General features: G+C 49.8%; 6 non-coding genes and 1 pseudogene across 6 annotated transcripts; 6 read left to right on the top strand and 1 right to left on the bottom strand.

The window, feature by feature from the left end:
• LOC120375815 overlaps positions 1 to 21,987 on the bottom strand; it is a 451,158-nt pseudogene extending 429,171 nt beyond the window's left edge.
• Positions 625 to 698, top strand: TRNAT-UGU. Its single transcript has one exon. It is a non-coding gene; the product is annotated as a tRNA-Thr (tRNA).
• On the top strand, positions 3,876 to 3,947 carry TRNAE-UUC. The gene has a single exon. It is a non-coding gene; the product is annotated as a tRNA-Glu (tRNA).
• On the top strand, positions 5,233 to 5,304 carry TRNAA-UGC. Its single transcript has one exon. It is a non-coding gene; the product is annotated as a tRNA-Ala (tRNA).
• Positions 8,114 to 8,186, top strand: TRNAM-CAU. Its single transcript has one exon. It is a non-coding gene; the product is annotated as a tRNA-Met (tRNA).
• TRNAK-UUU lies at positions 9,443 to 9,515 on the top strand. The gene has a single exon. It is a non-coding gene; the product is annotated as a tRNA-Lys (tRNA).
• Positions 12,540 to 12,612, top strand: TRNAV-AAC. The gene has a single exon. It is a non-coding gene; the product is annotated as a tRNA-Val (tRNA).
• Positions 21,988 to 23,909: the final 1,922 nt, after the last annotated feature.

Below are 23,909 nucleotides of genomic sequence, written 5' to 3'. Positions count from 1 at the left end.
TTTCGGATGCCAATGGCCCCTCTACACTGTAAGGAAGCTCCCGCCGCCTGCTCTGTGTTCGCAGGGCGGGAGAGAGCAGCATCCACGGCAGTGATTTGCTCCTGGCTGCTGGAGCAGAGCAGCAGGCTCAGCTGTCAGAACTTCCCGGAGCGATGAAAGGGGAGGGGCCCGTGGCTCTGTAGCAGGAATGCAGGGCAGGCGAGTTCACGGAGGGCATTGTGGGATACTGGAGGAGGCCAGTTATGGTGATATAATGAACAGCAGCGTCGACACTGACACTTTAAGTTTGCTGCAGAAAGCTCTAGCCCTCTCATCGAAGTCGTTTTATTTTGTCAGCAAAACAAGGCAGTTTTGTCGCCAGATGTGGCATTGCAGTGTGTGCACCAGCCACAAGCTGCCGACCAAGGGAGCGTTGTGTGTTTTTCACATACCAGAGCAATATAATTCTGCTGAAACAACTTTGCAGTGCAAACCTGGCCAAAGATTCACTCACACACAACTTGTAAGGGAAATGTCACCTGCTTCTCTGCTTTGAAGAATCCAAACACAAGCAAAGCTTGTCAGGCCCTGGTGGGGATGGCAGGGAGTCAGGTGTGGGCAGACACTGTGTTTTAGCTACCCACAGGCACCATGGCTTAGCTGGCTAAAGCGTCTGTTTTGTAAACAGGAGATCCTGGGTTCAACTCCCAGTGGTGCCTTGTTGACGGGTTGTTAAGGCACCTGCTATTGGCTACTGTCAGAAGACAAGATTCAGAGCTAGATGGGCCTTTGGTCTGGCCCAGGGTGGTTTTTCTTATAGTTTAAATTACACTCAAAGGCACTGATAATAGAGTTACTGAATGTTTGGGAGTTAAGAGCTGATAGGTCAGTGGTCCAGTCCCCACACAGATGACCCCCTCCCTCTGGGACAGGGGCAGGTCTGAGCTCTCACACCAAATGGCTCATTGTGGCTGCCAGAATCTGTGGGCAGCTCGTTTAGTTTACGGCAAAGGATGAGTCCTGCTTTGTGCACTGTGTGTGAGAATGAAAATCCTAAACCGCCCTTTGAAATAACAAATGCAGCAGGACGTGTTATTGTCCCTGCCCCAAAGCAGACATACCAATGGAGAAATGCCGTCGAGTCCAAGGTAATACTCCACTGCCATTTTACCTTTTTTGCTTGCTAAACTCCTTCTTATCTGCCCGGCCCAGGCTGTCCTCTGCCTCAGCTGCTGCTCCTGGCCTGCTCTAGAGTCAAACACGCAGGGGCCCCAGGGGAACAGAGGCTGGGACAAGGCAGCAGCCTGGGCTGGGCTGGGAAGATGCTGGGAGTTCTCGTTCCCTGAGAACTGGCCTGGCTCCCTTCTCAACAGCGAACAAATCAATTCCATGTCCCCTCCCCAGAAAAACCAGCCTGGAGCCAAGGGCAGCATGGGATGATTCCCTCCAGTTCCCACCGAGGCAGGAGAGAACCCAGGGTGTTTCTAGCAGAGGTTATGGAACTGAGGTGGGGAAACCAACCTTTAATAACAGGCAGTTCCAGTTTAAGCTAAGAGTTTTTAACAATTTCTACAACTAAACATCTCTTCAAACACAAGGGAGTGGAGATCAGTCAGTGTTCAGAGTCATCCCACATAAAAGAACCATGTTGTGATACATACTGGCCCCATCATGTGGCCATCACTCTCTGTTAAAAGTTTTAGTATTTTGCACAGAAACTTTCTTCCCTCAGGAGAGTCCTGGGAACCAGGGCTGCCAGCCAGACAAACACCTTTAAGAGGTGGCATAATCTGTCAAAAAATGATCTCCCTCCTTCAGTTCAGTGACACCCTGAAATGTTACTTATCAGGGCAGAGCCGGAGGATTGAAAGCAACTACATCAAGCCCCTGTGTAGCTAACAGGAATGAACACAAACACTCCCTTGTATCTGAAGAGATGTTTAGTTTTGCCCTTGGTAAACTACAAGACTAAAGGGAAAGGCAGTGGTGGTGCCAGATATAAAGAGTGAAACACGAGACAATCATCATAGTTATGCCCATAGTGACTGCAAATTATTTCTAAATTCTTCTTATTATCATCAGTGTATTATTTTCTCTGGAGTCTAGACATTGACTATATCTTGACCAAGAAATTTAGATCTTGATAAAATAATCAACTATCCCTGGTTAAGGCAATGGACTTGCTATCCCTCCCCCCATCAGGGATGGAATGCAAGGCTGAGTTCAACCCCCTGAAACATTTCAGTGCCCAGAGAAATCCTGACCCCGGCTGTTGGAATGATAGGGTGGAGATTCGAATAGGAAAGGGACTGTCTGAATTGTCAGTGTGGGGAATGAACAACAACCTATAGCAATGTCATTAACCACAAACACACTCTCATCCTGCTCCAGCTGGAAGGGAAATGGGCAGGAACTCTTGCTGTTCAGCCATGGACACACTTACACTAATGCACAGCCAGGAGTGTGCTGGGGGAGCTGGTCTGAGCAATTTGAAGTGACAATTCTGTGAGAACAGAATCATGGTGTAGTGAAATAACTATACATTAAATACTTGTGGCTGAGTGGTTAAGATGATAGACTAGAAATCCATTGGGGTCTCCCCACACAGGTTTGAATCCTGCCAGCTATGGAGGCATTAGTATGTTGCTAGTGCCTGAGCGTCCACAAAGCCAGATCTGGTCTCACTGTGAGGCTGGCTATACTTAAAATGCTGCTGTGACACTGCTCTAGCACTGTGGAGTAGACAGCTGCTACAGTAAGTGGAGGGGTTTTATATCCCTCTAATAGCTACATTGACAGAACAATCTTTTTTTTCATTTAGCACTATCTAACCATGGCTTAGGTCAGCTTAATTACACTGGTTTTGGGGTTTTTCACACCCTGAAAGACCATCATGCTCCACCAACTGAGCTAGCTAGATTTAAAGTCAGTCAACTGCCCAGTCTCCATGTAGAAGGAGCCCTGAGGGTGTTTATTTTTGAGCTGAGGTTCCCTGTCTGACATTTGCCTTCTTTCCTGGTCCGTTATGTCTCCAGCGAGCAAACCGGAGCTGTCACAAGGCTGGTTAGATGCTGCTTTCTAGCCCAGAGAGCTGTGGTTGATTTAGCATGCTGTCGCCATCAGCTGGTCAGAGTAACCAGGGTGGGAGGGTGGAATTTAGGATTCTCCCACCAAGGGGAGGTGCTGTTGGACTCATCTAGTGGGGGAGAGTCTGAGTCTGAGTTCCCCACATGCCACACACACATTTTCACAGGGAATCAGGTCCCCTGGGGAAAAACTCAAAAGAAGCCCAGGCCCAGGAGTGTCAGAGAAGGGAATCACTGTTTGCCTTAAGAGGTGGGTGAGGGAAACCTGCAGGTCCTTAGATCCCTCCAGCGCCTGATAGAACCATTTGTGGGGAAGGTCTGGGGAAGCCGAGGAGGACAAGGAGACGGGAAAAGGGCTGGCAGCTGTTGTGCAATCCCCATGCTCCCAGCAGAAGGGTCCGGGGGGCTCAGCACTCAGAACTCACAAGATGGCAAAGCTCAGAGCCCCGTTACACAGAGTCAGAATGTGATCAGCTCACGCCCAGGGGGAGCAACACCCCTCCCTTGGTCTCTGTGCCAGAGCTCCTATCAGCTCAGTGTCCTTCCTGCAAGAGCCGGCTGCTGAGAGGGTTGTGATGGGGTAAATGAAGGCAGAGGAGGATTGTTCCTCATGGGGGTTTTTTTGTGTGTCTCTGTGATCCTGCAGGAGGAAGCATCATTTGAGTTTGTTTCAGTGACTTGGGTTGGGCTGAGGTTGTGACGCTGAGCACAGGGGGTCTCTGCTCTTAGCCCCTCAGGGAGTGGACAATGGAGTGGTTTCAGAAAGTGGATAGAAAGTAGCCTAGTGAGAAGAAAGCCACCATCATCACCTCCCTGGTGGTCTAGTGGTTAAGATTTGGCACTTTCACTGCCAAGGCCTGGGTTCAATTCCCAGTCAGGGAAAAGTGACTTTAAGCCAAAAAAACCTTCAGTTATTCTTCACTTGTAATGTAAAGAAATCCGTTGTATTTTCCTGTTTCCCCCATCTTCCCAGTGTCTCCATGGCAGGGCTGGCTCCAGGCACCAGCACAGCAAGCAGGTCCCTGGGGTGGCCAATGGAAAGAGGAGGCTTCAGGGGCAATTTGGCCCTCTCAGAGGGAAGGAACTTGCCGCCAAAAGCAGCAGAGGTAGAGCTGCCATTGATTGCAGCTTTTTTATTTATTTATTTTTCCGCTTGGGGTGGCAAAAACACTGGAACTGGCCCTGCTCCAGGGAAGACAATTTGTTAAATCCCAGATGAGTGGAGTTAAATCAGTTCTCAGCCTGAGTCCTTAGGTCTTAATCCTGAGGATATAGTCCCATCATGGGGCCATTTCCCTCCTCTCTTTCATACAGATGCACAATTTTCCTTGCACAGACACAGGAACAGCAAGATCTTTCTCTGTCCCTTGTGCAAAGCAGGGGGCCAAATTCCATGGAAACAATGGACAAGCAGGGGGCCCTGGGCACATCCAGCCCTGGCCGTGAGATGTTCCTCCCCTCTTTCTTTATGCCCCTGTTGTTATTTCATGGATTGTCTGGGATGGGGGAAAAGCTGAGTTCACTCCAGGTGGAGGGTAAAAAGGACCCTGAAAATCTCAGGCCCCAACCCCCGCTACCAGGATCACCGAGGTGCTGGGGATTTGAGTAGGAAAGGGACTGTGTAAATTGTCAAGGTGGGGAATGAATAACAATCTACAACTAGATCCACCTCATTAACCACCGACACAGGCTAATCCTGCCACAGATAGAAGGGAAACTGGGAGTGATTCTTTGCTGTTCAGCCATGGAAACAGTGACCCAATTGCACCACAGTGAATGTGCTGGGGAAAGCTGGACTTCACAGGCAGGTGGAAAGAGCAGATCCTAGAAACACCTGGAGCTTCCCACAGCACTGCTGCCACCAGGGTCAGGTGTTGAGCGACTCACAGTGCCCCCGACACATTACCTTCCAGCAGGGAGTGGCAGCGCCCCCCCCACCCAATGCAGGGGAGAGGGCTAAGTGTATCTCTGCACCCTGAGCTCAGGGCACCCACTCTCTCTGCCCCACACATAGAATCTGGCCCTGCTGCAAAGTGACCCCTAAGAACCAGCAACCTCAAGGACAGCAGGTTTGGCCTCTGAGCAGGGAATGTGTCCGCCAGGCTGCTCTTAGGCCACTGGATGCTCTGGGAATAGGACAGCTCTGAGTGTAACCTCCAGCACATCTGGGGATGTAGCTCAGTGGTAGAGCACATGCTTTGCATGTATGAGGCCCTGGGTTCAATCCCCAGCATCTCCACATTCTTTTTTTTCACCCTGCTGCTTTGCTCATGCCCAGCTGGGATGTCTCCCTGCAGGAGTTTTAATCCTGATCAGTGAGGGGCAAGTGACAATTGCATGGAAGGTCTGAGGGGGTTTCTGCTCCTAAGTCACCTCAGTACATGTAAGATTCCCACCCGCTGTGCTGCCTGGGACAAGGGTAGATGAGAAGGGCGAATTCTCAAGCACTGGAGGGAAAGGTCCCATCTGCACAGACTGAGAGGCAAGGAAAAACAGGGGCAGTCAGTGCTCAGAGAGGAGAGAGGTCAGTGATTTACACCCAACAGGGGACACTGTCTTTTTGAGTATCACAGGGGCAGCTGTGTTAGTCAGGATCTGTAAAAAGCGACAGAGTCCTGTGGCACCTTATGGACTAACAGACGTACAGGAGCATAAGCTTTCGTGGGTGAATCCCCACTTCGTCAGATGAATGTAGTGGGAATTCTGTGCCTGGCTAGCCAACTACAAAAGCAATTTCTCCTCCCTTGGTGTTCACACCTCAGCTGCTAGAAGAGGGCCTCATCCTCCCTGATTGAACTAACCTCCTTATCTCTAGACTGATTCTTGCCTGCATATTTATACCTGCCCCTGGAAATTTCCATGACATGCATCTGACAAAGTGGGGATTCACCCTCGAAAGCTTATGCTCCAATACGGCTGTTAGTCTGTAAGGTGCCACAGGACTCTCTGTCTTTTTGAGGTGAGTGCAGCTTGCTTGGGATGGTGCTGACGATGGATAGAAAAAAGGCTGGAGTCAGTGACTGATGAGACCACAGAAGGGGCAGGGGAATGACAGCCCCACAGAAGGTCCTGGGTGCTCAGATACCCCAGTTATTACACCCTGGCCTGTCGTAGAGAGAGAACAGACCCAGTGGGACCCAGCCCCCTACAGTGATCCCATGGACAAGAACCTGGTTGGGAGTGGGGTGAAGCTCCTCTGGCAAAGGGGAGCTGAAATCCCTCAGTGTCCTGGAATTTAAGCAATGGAAGCTTCAAACCCTGCACGGGTGTGGGCTGAGGTGCATCAGCAGAAGGTTGGGCTGGACAGGGGCGGCAGGTTTGTATAATTTTTGGTGGTGCCCAGAATGGGACCAAGTCCTGCCCCACCCCACAGCTGTGTAAGGCTCTGGGGGGGGAGTTTGGGAGAGGGAGGGAGAGGGCTTGAGCTCTAGGAGAGAGTTTGGGTGCAGGGTCTTAGCTCAGTCAGGGGGTTGTGCTGCAGAACGGTGTGTTGGGGGCAGGGTCTTAGAGAGAGTTTGGGTGCAGGTGTGGGGTCTGGGTTGGGGGTGCAGGAGAGGGTGAGAGGTGCAGCATTTACCTCGGGCATCTCCTGAAAGCAACCTGCACCCCCCTCTGGCAGCAGCCCCTAAGTGGGAGGGCAGGGGGCGTCTCTGAGCACGGCTGCCCGCAGACTCCACCCCTGCAGCTCCCATTGCCACAGTTTTCAGAGCTGGCTCTTGGAGTGGGGGCAGCATGTGGAGACCCCAGTCCCCACCCCAGGGGCTGCAGGGACGTGCCAGCCACTTCCGGGAGTGGCGTGCCACATGGAGCGAGGGTGGGCAGGAAACCGCCTTAGCCCCGTTGTGCTGGGGGGGGTGGTGGCAGGGGTCCTCGGGCTCTTTTAACTTGACCGGGGCAGCAGGCGGGACCAGGGGAGACACTCCCAAGGGCCTAACATTGCTTTGCACAACGATAAATCTTGAAACAGGACAGAAATGAAATGGCAGAAGAACCTAAGGAATTAAAAGCCTCCGGATTCTTGTGTGTGCACTGACTCCAAACGGAAACTGTAATTTGACTCGCTTTGTGTCTGCGGCTGGTAAAATATCAAGGGAAAATCATTCCAGTGATTTTAACCCTGGGTTTGAGGAGGCTTTGGTCTTATTAAAATGTAACTAGCATGTTACACTTATGTTTTTAAAGGTGGCTTCCCGAAGCAATCCCAAGTTGTTCTTCCCACAGCTGGCTGATGGGGGGCAGCAGGGAAATCTCCCCAATCTCGGGGAATGTCTCTAGGTCCCACTGTTAGTTCTCCATCCTTTCTCTTCCTAACCATGCCCACCCCTCCCCACTATCAATGTTTTGGAGCGACCCCTCCCTCCCTCCCTTTATGGGATACAGACTCTCTGTGACAGAGACTGACTGAGGCTCCTCTCTGCACAGCCCCAGTGGGGAAGGAAAGAGACTGGGAGGATGGAGAAGACCGGCAGAAGGAGTCAAAGGGGGCTCAACCAGAATGGAGGAGATTTTCTTCCTGTTAAAATGTACTAGAGTCTCATGGCTGAAAAGCGCCGCATCTTAAGTTAGGTTTGGTGCATCAGCCTTTCAATCGCCAGGCAAAGGTGTAACCCACAGAGACTGATAACTGCCTGCTTCCCAGCTTTGGCTAAGAAGTACCTGCAGTGCTGCAACTGGTTAGTGCAGAGTGGGGATACTGCTGGGGTTATGAATTCAACCCTTATCTGGAATACTGGTTTCTATTCCTTGTGTAGTTTCCCCAACTTGCTTTGCTTAATTCACATGGAAAGTGCCCTACTAGGAAAAGGAGAGTAAGTTCTAAAATGTGGAAGTAGGTGCACAGCTTGGAAACATCGCCCCTGTGCTGCCATTAGTTCCAGTAGATTGTCCACTGGCAGCATGAAGTGACTTTTTTGCTGCTGTGAAAGCTGCCAGGAAAAGTCTCTGGTCACCAGAGCTCCCTGCTTCTTCCAGCACATCCCTGGCTCCTTCCCTGCCCCAGTCACTGCTGTAGGAGGGTCCTATATACACTGAGCCTAAAACTTTCCCAAGCCTTCTTAGCGCAGTTGGTAGCGTGTCAGTCTCATAATCTGAAAGTCCTGAGTTCAAGCCTCAGAGAAGGCAACAGATTTTGCTCCCTGCTTCAGATTTTTTACTGGAAATCAGAGAAAGGAAACTAGAGGAGAGTGGTTTCTAGACACCCTCCCACCCATCTCACACACACACACACACACAGACTTTTCTAAGGCATTATCTTTTCCTTCTTTATGGAGCTTGTATTCTTCACAGAGCAAAATAAAACAAAAACATGCAAGTCCAAGCCTAATACAGTATGAAACTCAATACAGATCAAATCTCACCCTTAGAGCTCTTCCAATAAGCCTCTTTTGCAGACTAGACTTATTTCTTGTCTGGGCCCAATCTTTTCACCTGGCATAGCATTTGTTCCAGCTCAGGTGGTAGCTGGGGGATGTCTCATGACTGCAGCCATGTTTGTTCTGTTCCACCCCCTTATACAGCTTTGGTACAAGGCAGGAATCTTTTGTCTCTCTCCTGGGGAAAAGCCCCAGGTTTAAGATGGATTCCTGTACCAGGTGACATGGTCACATGTCCTGTGAGACACTCCCCCCCCCCCCCCAAGCCTTCATTCTTCCTGGCCTGACTCACAGATGGTGCAGGACAGAGCCATCTCCAGTCAATTGTCCTGGTTAATGGGAGCCATCAAGAGTCCAAACCACTATTAATGGCCCACACTTTGCATCATTACAACAGGACCTCAGAGTTATAGTTCATATTTCTAGTTTCAGATACAGGAATGATCGGTTCATACAAATAGGATGAACACACACAGTAGATTATAAGCTTTGTAATGATACCTTACAAGAGACCTTTTGCATGAAGCATAGTCCAGTCACTTTATATTCACACTCATTAGCATATTTTCATAAAATCCTATGGAGTTCAACATCACAGCAGGGAAAGGGTTTTACTGCGGCACTTGGGAGCAGTTGAGTTGCATGTTCAGGCTGCGTTATGAGTTCCTCCAGGTTTCTCGTAAGCACACAGGGACCTTCGCGGGTGCTCTCGATACAGGAATGGCCCAGACATGATAAAGTGATGGGGATTGCATTTTCCTTTTTTATTTTTGTATTTCCAATGACATTTCTGTTTGTGATTTCGTTTTGCTTTGTATAACTGTGTTTTCTCCTGGATTTGATATTTAACTAAAAAAAAATAAGGCCTCAGGGCGCCGGATGGAGGAGCCGTCTGGGGCTAGGACTGCTAAGAGAGCGAGAGTAGCAGGTTTTCTGTATTGTTTCCTGCCCTCATTTTCATGACTAGTTTCTCTTGTGCATTAAATTTGTTTATTTCACATGCAAGCCTGGCTAGCTCAGTTGGTAGAGCATCAGACTTTTAATCTGAGGGTCCAGGGTTCAAGTCCCTGGTCAGGTGAAAAGAAAACCATTCCCCTTGAAATGGAAGAAGGCATCTTCCTAGGGTGATATTTGACATCACCTTTTTTCCCCAGGACTTGGCCTTTCCTTGGAAGGGCCATGTACTGCCTGGGACTAAAGGGGCAACTTCCTCACATGCCCAGTGGCCTCTCAGTCTGGATTAAGAAAGGCCTCTTGGAGCTGCAGCAAACTGCTGCATGACAACTTGGTGAGCAAATGCAGGGCTGCCCGCACAGGGTCATCCACACCAGAGCTCAGCAGAGGTCTGGGGGTTCCCTATTGGTCCCATGGTGTAAGGGCAGCACTCGGGACTTTGAATCCTGCAATCTGAGCTGAAGTCTCGGTGGGATCTGAGGACAATTCCTGTGCCACAAACCCTGCTGGGTCTTCCAAGGCTCTATCTTGCTCTCTCAAAGGCCATGAAAGCCTGTCTTTTGCCCACTAGCTGTTGTGACTTGAGCACAAGAGGGGACGTTTGATCCAGAAGCCTGGCCGTGCCTGGAGTCCTGTAGGTAGGGATGCGAGCTCCATTTCCTCTGAGTCCTGAAGCTGGGCTGCAGCCTGGCCTAGGAGGCAGCCCTATTGGTTGACCTACTGGCCCAAAGTCACTTGGGCGGCGTTGGTGTTCCCCAGGGATGCTGAAGGGCCTAAGGGAGGGAGGCTCAATACTCCCCCCATCAGTCAGGGCGGAAGAGGAGGGCTGCAAGAGTGGGCAGGTTGATGGCTGGGCCTTCTAGCGTTCGGTTGGGGACAAGGTGGGGAACGCGAACTGGGAGAAATGGTTGCTGGCCTGTGAGGAGTGGCTCAGCCGGTGGCGTAAGTGGACCTTGTCATTACCTACAAGGTTGTGATGCTCAAGACCCATCTGTGGGGAATTTCCTCAGCCAGGTATTTCCCTCTGATCCACGAGTGCTGCTGAGACCAAACACGATGGCCTTCCACTTCTTGTGGGGCAATAGGACGTCCCTACCTAGTCAGCAGAAGTGCGGCTTTTCTGCCGTGTTAGAAGGGGGGTTGGGCCTGGTGGGCTTTGAAGCCTTGTACGGTTCTACTGTTTTGTGCTTCAATTTTCAGTGGTGGCTGAGCTGGAGGGCAGGTCAGGCCTGAGGGGAATGGTGGGGCAACCACAAAGAACGCAACTGACTTTTTTGATATGGCCATAATTTTTTTACCCCACTGGGTGCAGCACCGGGTATGGGATGGCCGATGGAGGGGGAAAGAGGAGCCCCCCCCCCAGTGTTCTTCTACTCCCACCTTACACCCTACAGGATTTTCAGTGGGTGGCTAGGTGGAAGGTGCTTCCAGGATGGCTTCATCCGCAACAGTGGCCACCCTCACAGCAGCGGTGGCCATAGCAGCAAGGCCCTCCCCCTTTGGCTCAATTTGAACAGAGGTCAATGTACCACTGGGTGAGACGGGCCAATTTTAGGGAGCCTCCTCTGATGGTGAGCAACTGTCCCCAGAACTTAGTAACAGGAGCTTTAAAGTATTTGCAAATGTGCACGACTGGCATGTGCAGAGCAAAGGCTTCCTGGGGCACTGTGTCAGGCTCTGGCACCGCTTGAGACAATGGACCATCTTCAGCCACCAGGCGACCCAGGATCTAAGGCAAGAATAGGGTGAGGAAGCAAGTCAAGCTGAGCAAGGCAGGCAAAAATTCTTCTCGCCTTCGTGGGCGCTCGCAACGATGCCCTTTTTGTGTGCCAGGGCTGACAAAAACATCCCAGACAGAGAAGCAGCAGGGGTATTCTATCTGCTATCCAAGATCCATAAACCTGGAAATCCTGGATGCCCCATCATTTCAGGCAATGGCACCCTGACAGCAGGATTGTCTGGCTGTGTAGACTCCTTCCTCAGGCCCTATGCTACCAGCACTCCCAGCTATCTTCGAGATGTCACTGACTTCCTGAGGAAACTACAATCCATTGGTGATCTTCCAGAAAACACCATCCTGGCCACTATGGAGGTGGAAGCCCTCTACACCAACGTTCTACACAAAGATGGACTACAAGCCGTCAGGAACAGTATCCCCGATAATGTCATGGCAAACCTGGTGGCTGAACTTTGTGACTTTGTCCTTACCCATAACTATTTCAGATTTGGGGACTGTCATAGGTCTCACCCCCACTTAGAGCTGTTGGGTTCCAAAATGGGGACCGCATTGGTTTCCCTCTAAACTAAAAATCCTAGTTTAGATCTGGTAAAAGCTGCCACCACCCAATAAGGTACGTGTATTGGGACACAGTCCTTCCCCCAAATCCTTGGGGATCCCAAGAGCCCCAAATCCATGGAGTTCTTACACCTAGGAGAAGTAAACCATTCCCCCCTGCTTCCTTCCCCCTCCCTTTTCCTAGGAGAGATACCGGAATCCAACGATAGAGGGATACCTCCCTCCTCTCCTTTCCCTGAGAATCCACCCAAGGAAAGATCAACCAAGTCCTTTACAGAAAAGATTTATTAAAGAATAAAAGAAAGTCACTGTCTCTGTAACCAAGATGGAACAATATACAGGGTCTAAACTTATCAATCTCTGGAGAGAATTCCCCCTCCTTTCTTTCTCAGTAAAAGCGATAACAGTACAGAATTAAAGAAATTCTATAGCAAAACACAGAATTGCAAATACAGAAATAAAAGTATAAGAATACTAGTTCCTTGCTAATACTCACTAGCTTGAATAGAAGAATTTATTGCAGAAACCTGGGAGGACTTGATTAAGATGTCTGGACTCCCTCAACTCCCAAGAGAGACTCTCTAAAAAACAAAAACAAAAAAAAGAAAAAAACTTCCCTCCACAGGGATTTGAAAATATCTTGTCCCTGATTGGTCCTCTGGTCAGGTGTCCACAGGTACTGCTTGTTAACCCTTTACAGGTAGAAAACAAACCTTAACCCTTAACTGTTTATGACAGGGACAATGTATACCTTCAAGTCAGCGGCACTGCAGGGTTGGATGGACCTTTGGTCTGACCCAATATGGCCATTCTTATGTTCTTATGAAGGGAGGGGAAGAACCTTGCAACAGAGTTTCTGTAGTGTAGTGGTTATCACGTTTGCCTAACATGCAAAAGGGCCCTGGTTCGAAACCAGGCAGAAACATGAGGGCTTAATTGTCCCTGCTGTTGTAGGAGCAGCAGTGATTTCTATGCTCAAAAGGTCTGTTATACTTCCCCTGCTCCCACTTTTGTCTCCTCTCCTTCTCTGAATGCCTGTGAAGTGGCTTTCCCCCTCCCCGCCCTCCTGGAATGCTTGTGGGATGAATGGGCTGGTTGAAGAGCAGAAGAGCTCCCAGGTAGACAAGGTGTCTGGGACTCTAATTAGGCAGCGCTCACACACCCAGAGCATGGACACTGCCCAAGGTGGAGTGTGACCAACCAGATGCAGCCAAGTCATCTCTAGTCGCAGGCCATGAGGTGCAGGCTCTTAAAAGGAGAAGGGGCCCTGTGCTCAGGAGAGCACTCACAAGCTTGTACCACCAGTGAATGACCTTAGCCCGGACCGCCTGGCCAGTGGTTCTCTGCGTTGTATTTCATTGTGCCTCAGGAAGACTTACCTTCATCGCACCATCCATCACAGCACTGTGGTACACTTACCTTGCAGAATCCTGACATCTCCAGTGCCGTGTCCTGGGAGTGTGAGTGTGACACCCCGCCCCACTTCTTTTGAGCTTAACTATCAATATGCCAACCACTTCTGGAAGCAGCACAGATGGACGGAGGCAGAGTGCGCAGGGAGCCACCTTAGTGCTGCTGGCATATCTTTGCACACCCATGGGGGGAGGGGAGCAGAGGGCCTCCATGTGCTGCATGGGGTAGGGGCAGTGCACAGAGCTGCCTCCCCTCCTGGGTCTATTACAGGAATGGGTGGGTGGGGTCTTTTGGCCTGCAAGGTGCAGCAGGCTGGACTAGATGATCACACTGGTCCCTTCTGAACTTAAAGGCTCTAAAATGGAGAGGGAAGTAAAGGAAGTTTTTTAAAAAAATAAACCAAACATTGTAATACCAGGGTAACTCCAACAGCTCATTGTATAGTCCCGCCCCTTTCTTCCTCCATTGTGTGTTGAATGACCTGTAGGACATTGATTCTCTCATTCCATTAATAAACTGATACAATGTGACTGAAACTAAACCAATTCCCAGGGGAGAAAACATCACATCACTGCATTGGGAAGGAATCAAACCCTGATCAACTGCTTAGAAAGCAGCTATGCGCACCACTATACCACCAATGCATTAGGCAAAAGTGCTACTTATGCTTGCCCAATGAGGCTAGCGCAGACTTGAGGAGATTTTCTGCCTGTTAAAATGTACTGGATTCTCATCACTAAAAAAAAACCACCTCCATCTTCACCTGGGTTTGAACCATCAGCCTTTCAATTAGCCACCAAAGTTGTTAACCACAGGGTATGTCTACACTATGGGATTATTCTGATTTTAGAGAAACCAGTTTTTGGAAACAGATTGTATAAAGTCGAGTGCACGTGGCCCCACTAAGCACATTAATTCGGCGGTGTGCGTCCATGTGCCGAGGCTAGCATCGATTTCTGGAGCGTTGCACTGTGGGTAGCTATCCCGTAGCTATCCCATAGTTTCCACAGTCTCTCCCGCCCATTGGAATTCTGGGTTGAGATCCCAACGCCTGATGGGGCAAAAACAGTGTCGTGGGTGATTCTGGGTAAATGTCATCACTCAATCTTCCCTCCGTGAAAGCAACGGCAGACAATCATTTCGTGCCCTTTTCCCTGGATTGCCTGGGCAGACGCCATAGCACGGCAACCATGGAGCCCGTTCAGCCTTTTTCACTGTCACTGTATCTCTACTGGTTGGTGCTAACAGACGCGGTACTGCAGCGCTACACAGCAGCATCCCCTTGCCTTTTGCAACTTAGCAAAGATGGTTACCAGCCATACCATACCGTCTGCTGCTTTGCAAGCTGACAATGACAATTACCAGTTATACTGTACCATCTGCTGCTGTCATTGGTGCTCCTGGCCGGCCTTGGTGAGGTCGGCCGGGGGTGCATGGACAAAAATGGGAATGACTCCCCAGGTCATTCTCTTCTTTAAGTTTTGTCTAAAGGGAAAGTCAGTCCTGTCTGGACTATTGGGCAAGCCTACTAAAGAAGCAGAGAGGCAAATGCCCTCTCCAGGTCAGAGCCCCAGACATCCCGCAGAAATGATGAGCTGCATGCCATTCTAGGGGGTGCCCCTGCAACAACCCCACCCATTGCTTCCCTCCTCCCCCACCCCTCCTGGGCTACTGTGGCAGTTATCCCCCATTTGTGTGATGAAGTAATAAAGAATGCAGGAATTTGAAACAACACTGACTTTATTGCCTCTGCAAGTAGAGCTCAAAGGAGGGAGGGGAGGGCAGCCTCCAGCTGCTGTGATATTCCAGGCAGGACTGAATCTCCATTAGACAAAGCTTAAAGAAGAGAATGACCTGGGAGTCATTCCCATTTTTGCCCAGGCACCCCCGGCCGACCTCACCAAGGCCAGCCAGGAGCACTCATGGGACGACGATGACGGATACCAGTCCTACTGTACCGTCTGCCATCTGGAAGGGAAGGGAAGGAACAGGGATGCTGCTGTGTAGCATCTGCCAGCAGCATCCAGTAGACATATGGTGACATTGAAAAAAGGCGAGAAATGATTTTTTTCCCTTTGCTTTCACGGGGTGGTGGTGGTGGGAACGACATATACCCTGAACCACCCGCAACAATGTTTGTGACCCTCCAGTGCCCCTCAATCTCAACCCACAGCCCCCTCCTATTCCTGGTGCCCCTCAATCCCAACCCACAGCTCCCTCCTTCCCTCCAGCAGCAGGTGCTTCAGACCCCCTCAGGAAGATTTTCTTGCAAGCTGAGATGTATTAGTCTGCATGTGGATTTTACAGTATGTTGGAAATATGTTGGGTTGCTTGCTGAAATGATCACTTTTGCCTGGTGTAGGATTCCCAGTCTCCATGTTACAGGGGCAGGAGAAATAAAGGGTTGTTATCCTTGCTGAGTGAATCGAGGGCAGCAGAACTGTGCTTGGCAGACCCTGATTGAGGGATTCACCCTCAATTCAATAGCACTTGCTAGGCAGGGGACAGGGGATCCAAAGCCAAGTGGGCTGGGTCTTGGGTCCCAATACTAAAATGTAGGTGTTAGACCAACGTTAGGACAGGGTGGCTGTGGAGGGATGAGTGAGTCCCTAGACAGCATAGTGAGTACAGGGCCTTCTTATTTTCCCCCTTTTCCACCCAGGATGGCAGGTGAACTCTACAGAGGCACCTCTGGGCTTGCACTGACTAAGGACAACAGCTGTGAGTGGGGTGCAGGATGGGGTGGGGGGCTCATGTTAAAGGACTTTTGGTTGCTGGACTTACGAACCGTAGGGAGAAGGACACTGCCCAGCTTATCTGGGGGGTGGGTCTTTCCCTCGTGGTTTATGTTTATGTGTTGGGGCTGCTGACATGACTTCTACTAACCCTGGGCTTACATTGCAGTGTAGACATACCCTGAGAGGGCATCTATACTGTGACAAAATCCCTGTGGCCCGGCTGGCCTGGATGATCTGATTTGGGCTCCTGGGGCTCAGACTGGAGCCCAGGCTTAGAGACCCTCACCCCTCGTGGGGTCTCGGAGGCTGGGCTGAAGCCCAAGTGTCTACACTGTAATTTTATAACCCTGCAGCACACGCCCCACAAGCCTGAATCAACTGACCCAGGGTTTGAGAATAGTGACTTGGGTGTGTTAATGGCAGTGTAGACATACTGCTAGGCTATGTCCACACTGCGATGAAACACCCACGGCTGTCCCGTGCCAGCTCAGGCTCCCAGGCTAGTGCCGTGGCGTGGTAAATTTGCAGTGTAGACATCTCAGCTCAAGCTCAATATTGGGCTCTGGGAGCCCTCAAGGGTGGGAGGGAGTTTAGCAAGCGAAAAATGTAAAATGGCAGTGGAGTATTAGCCTGGACTCAATGGCATTTCTCCATTGGTCTGTCTGCTTTGGGGCAGGGAAAATAACATGTCACTGCCACACCCCTCCCTTGCTGTGCTAATGTCCTGCCCCTGGCCAGGTACTTTGGAGGTTTGAGCTACTCCCTGTGGATCACCCCACTCAAGGAGCGTTCGTTCTAGGCAGCAAGCCAGCTAGACAGGAAAACATCAGACGCTGCTCCCAGTGCTACACTCAGTTTTTCAGAAATTAGTCGACTTTATGGCCAGAAGAGACCATTAGAGCATCTAATCTGACCCCCTGCATATCACAGGCCTCCTGTATGACACAAGAGCTACTTTTGGGGCAAACATTCCAGAAAGGCATCTAGTCTTCATTAAATGACATCAGGAAATGGCAAATCCACCAATTTCCTTGGTAGCTTGTTCCTGTGGTGAATCATCCTCACTGTTGACTATTTGTGCCTTATTTGTAATATGAATCCTTGGTCTGGCTCCCAGCCCCTCTCCAAGGGTTGCAGCTGTCTGGAGGTGCTGCCTTCCACACCTTCCTCAGTCACACCTCATTCATTCAATAGGGCAATTGATTACCAAGTGGGGGGAAGATCTTATTCTACTTCTAGCAAAAAGACATTTTTCTTTTACCTTAATTATACTACCTTAGGGGCCCACTATAACATACTACCAAGGTTCAATATAAAGTGATATACAAGTTATACAAAAATGCATAATGCAGAGATTTATCTACAACTGCATTGATTGACTGCGGTGTGCAGTAATATAGTGATCCCTGGGTCTTTGAATGAGGCTTTATACTTCGGGGGGGGGCGAGTCGGGGTGAGCGGCGCGTCGGAGGCGGGCGGATGGGCAACGCGGCGCGCCGTGCGGCAGCCGGGTTTCTCGGGGCGGGCAGGGGGGTTTCGGGCAGGGGAGGAAAGAGGTGAAAAGAGGTGAGTGGTGGGTGGGGGACTGACTAGGAGGGACGCAGCAAGGCAGCGGGGGCCTCGGGGGTGAAGAGGGGTGTTAGGGTGGGGCCGAGCGGGGGGGGTGGGTGGGTGGGTCCTATTTTACCTCTGTGATCTGGTCACCCTGTGCGCGCTGTTTCTTTCCCCCTCTACAGGCTTCCACATACCATCAGTGCCTTGCTAGTGGGCCATGCACCGTGAGAGATCTCTTCTTTGTGTGTGACTGTGAGTGTTTCCCTTGTGCGTGAATTTATTCAGCAAAATCTTGAGTTTCGTAATGACTACCATGAGTGAAAAGAAAAAGAGAATCAGAGCACAGCGTTTTCAACACTGAATGGACGAATAAATACGTACATACTGAGAATGATACGGTTACTAAAGTAAGCTTTCAAATTTCTAAGGAAATTGCTGCTCCTGGGAAATGCTTCACAGAAGGCAAGTTTTTAAAAAAGTGTATCTTGATTGCTGTATCTGAGTTATGTCCAGAAAAGAGGGGAATATTTGAGAATGTCAGTCTATCACGCATGACTGTACAGAGAAGAATAGCTGACATTTCTACCAATCTAAGTGATCAGTTAAAGCAGAGAGTCAGTGAATTCTGCTTTTACTCCCTAGCTATGGAGGAAAGCACCGATTTAAAAGACACCGCCCAACTTCTTATTTTTATTAGAGGTATTGATAATAACTTTGCAATTTCTGAAGAACTTGCTGGCATGTGCTCCATGACGGGTCGCACAACCGGAAAAGAAATCTCCAGTGAAGTGATAAAGTCCATGAATGATAAGTCGGGATTAGATTTCACAAGCTTGGTGGCCATTTGTACTGAGGGTGCTCCAGCTATGTGTAGAAAAAGTGTTGGTGCAGTTGTTATTCTTGAAGAATTTATTGGGAGACAAATAACCAAACATCACTGCATTTACATCAGCAGGTTTTGTGTAGCAAAGTCTTAAAATCTGAGCATGTCATGTCAGTGGTAGTTTCCATGTTAAACTACATCCGTTCTAGAGGACTAAAAACATAGGACATTTAGAGCCTTTCTTGAAGGGGTAGACGCCGAGTGCAGCGACTTGATCTACCATACGGAAGTGAGGTGGTTGAGTCGAGGAAAAGTGCTCCGCCGTTTCATTGCTTTGAAAGAGGAGGTAGCAAAATTCCTAGAAAATGGGCCAGTAAAATTCCCAGAGCTTGAAAATGAGTCCTGGAATCAAGATCTCTTTTTCTTTTGTGATATTACAGCCACCTGAATGATCTCAACATTCACCTTCAGGGAAAAAATCAACTTCTATTTCAAATGTGCGCAGCAGTGATAGCTTTCAAAATGAAACTGAAATTTTTCAGAAGTCAGCTGTCAAAAGGTGAAATGTGTCACTTGTGAACAACATATCCCTCAGCACAAACCTGCCGAATTAGGAGAAAAATATGCAAAGCACATTAATCTTTTGATTGAAGAATCTGACAGAAGACTTACTTTGTCTAAAGAAGACGCCCAGTTGAAGCTGATTGAAGATCCCTTTTCTGTGGATCCAGAGGAAGTGCCACTAGATTTGCAGTTGGAGGTTACTGAATTTCCATGTTCGGCAGTTTACCGAAATAAGCACAGAGAAAGCAACCTGCGGGACTTCTACAAAAGTCTGGACAATGAAAAATACAAGAATCTTATCGAAGTTGCACTGAAAACGTTCAGCATTTTTGGAAGCACTTACATATGTGAACAAACATTTTCCATCATGAACATGAATAAAAACAAGCAACGTTCTTCTCTGACTGACGACCATTTGGAAAACATTATGAAAATATCCACTTCAAATATGACCCCCAAATACGACAAGCTTGTTGCCGAAAAGAGATGTACTATCTCTCATTAAATTTGCAAGGGAATTATGAGAAGTACAAATGTTTTCTTTCAACGAAACAGGTGTTTTCATTTTTACATAATTCATAAAAAAATTTAAATAATTTTAAAAATTGTTTGCTTTAATTGAAAATTTCTTAATAAAGTATCACACACACCCCCAACCTTCTTTTTCGGCTCACAGCTGTTTCAGCGGGTCAGCGCTAGGGAAGGAGGGTTTGTTTCCGTGGGGCTGGGCAGTGCTAGGGGGGAGTGTTTCTGCAGGGCCAGGTGACATTGGGCGGGGTGTTTCTGCGGGGCTGGGTGGTTTCAGCCCTCAGCTGTTTTCTTTGGAGCAATATGGCCCTCGCTGCTTTATGAGTTGTGCAGGCCTGATGTGTAGGGCGTTTCTCTTGTGTGAATTCTCTGATGTCTGATAAGGTCTGAGCTCCGACTGAAGCTTTTCCCGCACTCAGGGCATGGGTAGCGCGTCGCTCGGGTGTGGATTCTCTGATGTGCATTAAGGGTAGAGCGCTGGCTGAAGCTTTTCCCACACTCAGAGCACGTGTAGGGCTTCTCCCCCGTGTGGATTCTCTGATGTCTGATCAGGTATGAGCTCCAGCTGAAGCTTTTCCCGCACTCAGAGCATGTGTGGGGCATCTCTCCGTTGTGGATTCTCTGATGGGTGATCAGGGCAGAGATGTCACTGAAGCTTTTCCCACACTCAGAGCATATGTAGTGCGTCTCTCCCGTGTGGATTCTGCGATGTGTAATGAGGTGTGAGCGCCGATTGAAGCTTCTCCCACACTCAGCGCATGCGTAGGGCTTCTCCCCTGTGTGGATTCTCTGGTGTGTGATAAGGTTTGAGCTTCTATTGAAGCTTTTCCCACACTCAGTGCACGTGTGGGGCATCTCACCTGTGTGGATTCTACAATGTCTGATAAGGTTTGAGCGCCGATCAAAGCTTTTCCCACACTCGATGCATGTGTGGGGCGTCTCCCCTGTGTGGGTTCTACGATGTCTGATAAGGTGTGGGCGGTCACTGAAGCTTTTCCCGCACTCAGCGCATGTGTGGAGCGTCTCGCCAGTGTGGATTTTCTGATGTCTGATAAGTTTTGAGCGCCTATTGAACCTTTTCCCACACTCAGCGCATGTGTGGGGCGTCTCCCCTGCATGGATTCTCTGATGTGTGATAAGGGCTGAGCTCTCATTGAAGCTTTCCCCGCACTCATGGCACATGTAGCGTGTCTCTTCCAAGTTGATTCTGTCGCATGTTATAAGGTCTGAGTGGCTACTGAAGTTTTCCTTTGGCCTCTCTTGAGTCTCACAAGAACTGGCTATTTTTTGGAGTGCACAACTCCCAGAAACGTTTCCTTTGGATCTTCCTGATAACGTTCCATGTGGTTCTCCTTGCTCAGCATCTTCCTGCTGGGGTTTCTGCTCCTCATTCTCACTCCCCATCACATCACCTGATGGGAGACAGAGAGAATCCAGACATAGGTCACTCCCTGAACTGGAAAGAAAGGAAATCTCAGAGAGAGGAATGGACAAAGGGATGAACCAAAATATGTATGGGAGAGATCAAACCTATCAGGAGCTGATTTTCCCCACACCCTTCCCCAGAGGAGAGAGGAAGGGATCAGTTTTGGTCTGCATCTCACCAGAACACTCAGGGGAAAGCGAGATCGGGGAGGGACCTGCTGCCAGTTGTCAGTCAGAATAGGTGGGAAGCCATGAGTGATTTCTGCCATAATGATTCCACATCTGCAGGGAACAATCGTGAACTTGGAGAGCTCACAAGATCTTTGTAGGGCATCCCTAATGTTTCTTGCATTCCCAGACTGTGCGGCCTGCAGGCAAGAGGCGGGGTAGGGCTGCTGGGTTCACCCCCTGCCTGGAGGGGGGGGCACTGAGGAGGGAAGTGCTGGGCACGAGGCAGAGCCAGTAAGTGCCGAGCGAGGGGAGGGGCGCCTGGCCTGGGCTTGAGCTGCAGGTGTGTGTGTGTGTGCGCGCACATGTGTGCGTGCAACCTGCTCTGCCCCGACTGCTGCCCCCTTCCCTGGTCCAGGGACCTCCCCCCCCGGCTCCCTGCGGCCCCTGTGTTTGTGTGTTGGACAGTCACATCCAATCCCTTCACACTGCCCCCCTTTCCCCTCCCCTTAGTTCATAGCCCCAGAAAATCCCTTCAAACTGCCCCCCTTTTCCCCTCCCCTTAGTTCATGGGGGGATGAGTCATAAAAAAATTAAAATAATTTAAAAAATTGTTTGCTTTAATTGAAAAATTCTTAATAAAGTCCCCCCCAACCCTTCCTTTTTGGCCCACAGCTTTTTCGACAAGGCAGTGCTGGGGAAGGAGGGTTTGTTTCCACTGGGCAGGTGGCGCTGGGGGGGTTATGTGTTTTTTTTGGGGGGGAGCCCTGGGCAGCGCTGAGCGGGGGGTTTGGCAAGGCCGCGGGGGTTGGCCCTCAGCTGTTTTCTTTGGAGTAATATGGCCCTCACCGCTTTACAAGTTGTGCAGGCCTGCATAAGGTTTCTCACCCGTGTGCGTTCTCCGATGTCTGATAAGGCTTGAGCGCTGATTGAAGCGTTTCCCGCACTCAGAGCACGTGTAGGGTTTCTCTCCGGTGTGGATTCTCCTATGTCTGATAACGGATGAGTGCAGACTAAAGCTTTTCCCGCACTCATGGCATCCATAAGGTTTCTCACCTTTGTGGATTTTCCTATGTCTGATAAGGTTTGAGCGCCGACTGAAGTGTTTCCCACACTCATGGCATGTGTAGCGTGTCTCTTCCAAGTTGATTCGCTCACGTGTAAGAAGGTCTGAGTGGCTACTGTAGTTTTCCGATGGCCTGTGCTGACTCTCACAGGCTTTTGCTTTTTCTGGGAGTGCACAACTCCTGGACTTATTCCCTTTTGATCTTCCTGATAACGTCCCATGGGGTAATATTTGCTCAGTATCTTCCTGCTGGGGTTTCTCCTCATTCTCACTCACCATCCCAACACCTGATGGCAGACAGAGAGAATCCAGACTCAGGTCACTCCCTGCACCGGAGATAAAGGAAATCTAAGAGTGGGGAATGGGAAAAGGGATGAACAGACCAAAATATGTGCGGGAGAGATCAAAGCTAACAGGAGCTGATTATCCCCAAACCTTTCCCCAGAGAAGAGAGAGGAAGGGATCAGTTCTGGGTCCTCATTGCACCAGAATTCTCAGGGGAGCGCGAGATCGGGGAGGGACCTCCTGCTAGTTGTGAGTCAGGGTAGAGGGGAGACATGAGTGACATCTGCCTAACGATTTCACATCTGCAGGGAACAATCTTGAACTTAGAGAGCTCACAAGGTCTTTGTAGGGCATCTCAAATGTTTCCTGTATTCACAGACAGTTTTTGACCTGGCTTAACCAATTCCTCACCTGTGCAGGCAGCTCTCAGGAGCACTTTTTTCTCAGAGCCCTGGAGGTCTGGCACCCACGGCTCTTCCCCTTGTTCCAGCTGCGAGATCACATCAGGTTTGGAAACTGGAAACCCTACACCAGGCAAAGAAAACAAGGGAGGTCAGTGGAATTTCTGGGATACCTGTCACCAAGAATAGTCCATAGTTTTAACCCCAGCTCATTTTTAAGCAGTAACTTCCCAAGGCCAGCTTCCTTGGCTCAAAGTGGCAGGAGAGTTATTTATTATAAATCATATTCATTACCTTAGTGCCTAAGGGCCAGCTAACAGTGGGTCCCCATTGTGCTAGGCAAAGTACAAACAGAGAATAGTAGCTGGGCCAGGCCCTGAAGAATTTACAGTCTAAATAGACTAGACAGACACAGAATGGGGGAAGAGGTAGAACCCCCCAGCAGAGTGAACTATGTGAAGGCAGAGGGACAGATCTGATGAACACAGGCATAGATCTTGAGACTATCGTATTTAATGTTATGACTAGGGCCAGTGTTTTCCGGAAATTGCCGCTATAAATGCATTTTTTCCCCCAAATTACTCTTCATTTCTGGAATCACCCTTCGTATCTGGAATTTCTGATCAGAGGGTGGGTGGGGCATGCAGGGTCACAACCCCCCAGATTTCTGCCCAGAGACACCAGACTCCTCCCCAAGGCGCAGGGCAGAGGCTGGCTGTGGTTGAGACTTGCTGCCAATTTCTTTCCTCCTCATACAAGTCTGGGCTCAGCAAAACCACCGTGGAGCTTCCCCTGGGTAGGGGGGGCCCTTGGCAATGGGACGTCGGGCTCCCTCATCAGACTGCAGAGCGGATGGCGCTCGCACCTGCTCTCGGCTGCGTCCACAGCACCTCTCCCCTGCACACAGCTGGTTCATGCCCTGTCTCCCCAGCACACAGCCGGCTCTAGGCTCTCAATGCCCAGTGTCTGGGCCCCACCTCCCCCACACAGCTGGATCCTGTCCCCCCCCCCCAATGCATTTTCATGTTATAAAGGATTATATATTGCTCATGCTTGTCAATTACTCTGTTTTCATTGCCAGCAAACACTGGCCCTACTTATGACTGTTATCTGTATCTCTGAGCCATAGAATACTTCATAGACTATGATGCTGAGATGGGCCAGATGATAGCGGGGAGGCTGAGGGATGGGTTTCCTGTGCAATCTGGTGTCACTAAGGGGTGATGAATGCCAGATCCTAAAGCTGGTTATGCAGAC

The sequence above is a fragment of the Mauremys reevesii genome, linkage group 12, assembly GCF_016161935.1.
Source record: "Mauremys reevesii isolate NIE-2019 linkage group 12, ASM1616193v1, whole genome shotgun sequence".
In the NCBI taxonomy this organism is placed as follows: Eukaryota; Metazoa; Chordata; order Testudines; family Geoemydidae; genus Mauremys; species Mauremys reevesii.
This window is presented reverse-complemented; position numbering and strand designations above follow the sequence as displayed.